Below are 4,911 nucleotides of genomic sequence, written 5' to 3' on the forward strand. Positions count from 1 at the left end.
CAGCCTGGTTTCTTTTTTTTTTTTTTTTTTTTTTTAAATTTTTTTTTTTACAATGGTATCTCAAACCCATTTTTCTCTTTTATAATAAATTTAAAGAACACATTCTTATAATTAGATTTTCTTTTGTATTTAATTTTGGTGTTGTTTTCTTTATTTTGATATAAATTTTATCGAATTTTGATTTTTCTTTTATTTTACTTTTTTTTTTTCACATTCTTCTTTTTAGTCTCGAAATTTAGGTTCTGACCGTCATCTACTTATTCATTTTTTTTTTTTTTTATTTATGAATCTATCGAACAAAAAGTTAAAAGTTTAATGTCTTATTTAATACAAAATTAAAAGTTTAGTATAAAGTTTTCATTTTCAAAAGTTTAAGGACATTAAGCTAGATTTAAAGTTGATGAATCTAAAACATTTTGTGATCTATTAGATACATACTAAATCTATAGTTTAATCAAATTATTATTATGTTATAGTACTAATTCATGCATATTATGACTAATAGCTTTATTTCATTTGAAAACTCATCACAATAGGATCCTATCATATTTAGTTGTATTTGACAATTCTGGATAGTTGCAAAGGAGAAACTCGATAGGATCCTATAAGAAGGTTGGATCAAAATGATTAGTAATGAAACCAAGTAAGGGTGTAAAAAGACTGTAATGCCCCTAAAATAACTTACCTTTCATTAATTACCCAACTGATCTCCTAATATCATGAAACTTTATATGAAGCCTTATTTTATAATGTGAAAGAATTATATAAAGTTTTAGAACTATTGATCACAGTTGGGGTTCGAACTAAGTTTAAGGTGGTAAAATGACCAAAATGTCCCTAACATTCCTTTAAAATATTTCAAGGTCCAAATACCCTCCTAATGATCCAATATTTTAAGTAAAGCCTATATACAAGAACATGAAGGGTTATGTAATATTTCAAGATGCTTGGATCAAGTTTAGAATTTAAATCAAGTTAGGGGTATAGGCTAAGGCTTAAGAGAAATGACTGAAGTGCCTCTAATGATTAACCAAGATTTATGGAGGCCTAGAAGTTTAATATAACTTAAGCTCACTTTAGGATATTGAATGTTATCAAGTATTATGATCAGGTCATTAAGCTTCATGTTATGCTTAAGTTAGCCCTTGATTTTTAAGTAATTCGGATGCTACCCTAATTAAATATGAGCTTAAGGTTAGCACTTGATTATCAAGTAGGATGCTACTTCATGATAAACTTTATGATAACTCTAGATTGTTAAGAAACTAAGAAAATACCTTAACTCAAACAACAATCGAAAGAAGTAAAATAGGTGCATAAGAAAGAGATATTACGTGAAGGCCAAGATGTTGAACCCTTTTTTGGGCATATTGCAATTGTTGTTTGGACAAAGTAATGGCAGTGCAGAGGCATCCAGTTTGCTTTACTATTTCAATAGCCAGAGTTCCCAACCCACACCCAATATCCAAAACCTTATGTTTTTTTTTTTCTTTTTTTTTCTTTTTTTATTCTTGCCTATTAATATTAGGATAACTAAGTGAGATTAGTGAAAATAAATATGTATAGTTGTGTAATAATAATAATAATCACCTTCTTAATAACAACACAGATTTTTCTCAATTGTGCAATCCTCAAAGCTTCATCTTCCCTCTTTATTGCAAGAAATTTTGTGATAGAACAACAAATCATCATATAGATTATTAAATTTTTAATAAATAAAAGTGGGTTATACGAACCTTAAAGATGACACATGAGTACATCGAGAGAAAAAAGTTCATTGCTCTGTACAACCAAATAAGAGAGAATAATTTGATACAAATGGTATTAAGATAGAATAATTAGAAATGTTATTGGATATTGAGGGTATATTAGTAATTAGATTGAGAGGTTGATACGGTGATTTGTTCTATAATTCTTCACATCAAGATTCGAAATCTCTATAATTTTAAGGAGATTGAATACATATAATTTTGAGGTTCATATGATCTAAGTTACCAAAAGAAAAGAAATGTTAACTTTATTAGGAGCTATAAATTCTTGTTTTTAACCATAATTTTATATCTTAGGATCACTTCTAGTCTCAATTTATTTATTTAACATTGCTTTACTCAAACGCTATAATCTAATACTTATTTGAGTTATTTTACATTTCTTTTGTTTGTTATTTTCAGGTTTACTCTAGTTATCTTTTGATTGAATACGAATAAGATTGGAGAGATATCATGAATCTAAGGACGAAAAGAAAAAGACTAAGAAACTGATGCATCCATATACTACATGGTCGTAATGATGAGAAATATTTTTACGAGCTTGTGCAATGGTGTTCTTTGTTAAAGTATGCAGAAAGAAATACTTTGCAGATGTTATAGTTACGGTAAATAGTGGAGGAGACCACCATCTCCTACAAAAAGTAGATCACCATTACCAACCTTAAAAAATTATCAGTTCAATGTTATTATTGTTGTCATAAATTAAATTTTATGTTCGTGTTTAACAAATCTTTGAATATTAAAAATATTTAATAAGTATATGACTTATTTATTGTGTAACTTTCCATTCATTGTGAACTTTAATAAATTTTCTAGTTTATAGATTGAATTAAATATTGTTGGGTTTTATGTCCTAAAACTCATCGTTTGTAAACAAAAACATATTCTATTTTCAATAAAGTTATTATTGTTGTTTATTTAGTAAAGATTGTTATTGAATAAAGTGAAATTTACGATCATTAATTTAAATCCAATAAACTAAGAACACTCTGGCTATAGTATGATTACTTGAACTATTTGTAAAGACATAAGAGTTGATCAAGTTCAAGTATATAGTCAAAATGATCTATAGTATAAGGATAAGACTGAGTACCTTATTCTGGGGACACTATGGATGCGGCCCACTTTTGTATATGATATAAACAATATGATCACTAAAATTGTACATGTGGAGACATGTGAGTGGGGTGTCCTATGTAATGAGTATTGCATAAGATCAAACCATGACGAAAATCACTCTCACTTTATAATGTCGTTTACTATTGAGACTGATTTTCTTTTCATTCGATGACCTAGGTAACTCGATCTTAATCCTAAGCTAACCATGAACTCCTTTTTATTCGGAATTATCCTTAGATTTGCATGGGTGAGAGTGGCTCAAGTTCGCCGACTCAATAGGCCTCCCATTTCAGGGGTAAGACTAGGTAAATGGCTGGGGACGTGGGGTGCAAGATGGATTCACTCCTACCCACTTTTAGGGATAGAAGAAAGGTAGTTCCCTTAAGTACTGACTCCACTCCAGGTCTTGAACAAGGGGCCCCACCCTCTCATTGGCCTGAGAGGGATCCGGTTTACTGGTCAGACCACAAACCAATTGTTCATTAGAGGATCAGTGAGACATTAGAAACAAGAAGTAACTTCAGGGGTAAAACGTTAAATTGACCCAGCTCTAGTTACAAACAACCTGTGAAGGATCGATTTACTAATCATGGTTATATCAAATGGACAGAAATATATCTATAGTGAGGGGAGTGCAACTACTAGGCTACATTAGAATGTTCTAGTAGTTTAACGAATGTTGGTTAACAAGGTTAATGAGTTTAACCGGTTAATCTTGGATCGTTGGAGCCCATGATCTATAGGTCCATTAGGTTCCTTTGCTAGATCATATCGGACTAAACCATAGAACAGTGTGATGAGTGAGTTCGAAGTGTTCGAATTCAAATTAGAGAGAATGTGCTACATATATACGATATATTTAACCACATTTTTTTTTATTTACGAATTAAACCAAAAGAGAGAATCTGAGATATTTAAATAAGATTTAATATCTTAATCAAATATGTGTCGGAATTAATTGGGATTGTCATTTGAATTAATATTAAATATTAATTAAATAGTTTAATTAATCATTTAATATTACTTTAATTTGAAATTAATAATTCAAATTGATTGTTGAATGAGAATGAAGAAAGTCAAAATGTTGACTTCATTTAATGGAAAAATCCATGTTAGTGGAATTTTGAGGTGTCAAAATTTGGTTTAACCAAACTTGCATGCTTGCCAAATAAACCCCACAAATTTGAGTGGAATTTTGAGTGTCAAAATTGGGTTAACTCAAGCATACATGCTTGCCACATAATCCCAAACATCTGAGTGGAATTTTGAGTGTCAAAATTTGGTGGTCTCAAATTTGTATGAACATGCAAACATGACTCTATAAATAAAGTGATCATAATACATGAAAGTTCTTCTTCTTGGTGAAAAACCTTGAGAAAAACCTCTCACAAACACTCTCTTCATATATACAAAATCCCTCCCGTAGCACTTACCAATGAGGCTCTATCGATTAGTATTATGTGGAAGAAATCAATTATAGACACTAATATAATTAGATCTGCTCTTCATAGACAAACTTGGGATTTACGATCCTAGGTAAGATCGGTTCAGGATCATGGAATCCTTTTCTATCAGATAGGAAGGGTTGTTGCACAAAATGTACTTCTAAGTAATTGCTCCATAGATTCTATATCTATCTATATGAAGAAGAAATCATGTAACAAAGGGGGTTCTTATTTGTACAAATGGTACTTCGAACTTGAAACGAGCATGAAGAAATTAACGTAAGTTTAAGTCACTCACCAGATTCCACAATCCCGTTCTAAGGCCGGAGGATAGTGGAGAAGACATTAGTGGTGGTTCGAAACCGGTTCGTGAGAAAAAAGAAATTTGAACTACAAAAGGTTAGTATTCAAACTCATTAAGTTTTAATACTTATGAACATGCTAGTTATTTACTATAATTGATGTTCTAAAAGTGCCTAAGATCCAAATTCTTCCGCATGTGTTACATTAACACTTTCAATGGTATCATAGCAAGTTTTAGGCACTTTATTTACATTAATTTGATCATGGTGGGTACC

The 4,911-nt window shown here is 30.5% G+C and overlaps 1 long non-coding RNA gene across 1 annotated transcript in view; it reads left to right on the forward strand.

Moving 5' to 3' along the window:
- Positions 1-4,447, forward strand: part of LOC111473553 — an 8,073-nt gene extending 3,626 nt beyond the window's left edge. Inside the window, exon 3 of the long non-coding RNA XR_002715723.1 lies at positions 4,369-4,447. This is a non-coding gene — a long non-coding RNA (uncharacterized LOC111473553). The remainder of the gene's footprint in view (positions 1-4,368) is intronic.
- The last annotated feature ends 464 nt before the right edge of the window (positions 4,448-4,911 follow it).

Source organism: Cucurbita maxima, unplaced genomic scaffold, assembly GCF_002738345.1.
Source record: "Cucurbita maxima cultivar Rimu unplaced genomic scaffold, Cmax_1.0 Cma_Scf00131, whole genome shotgun sequence".
Classification (NCBI taxonomy): Eukaryota; Viridiplantae; Streptophyta; class Magnoliopsida; order Cucurbitales; family Cucurbitaceae; genus Cucurbita; species Cucurbita maxima.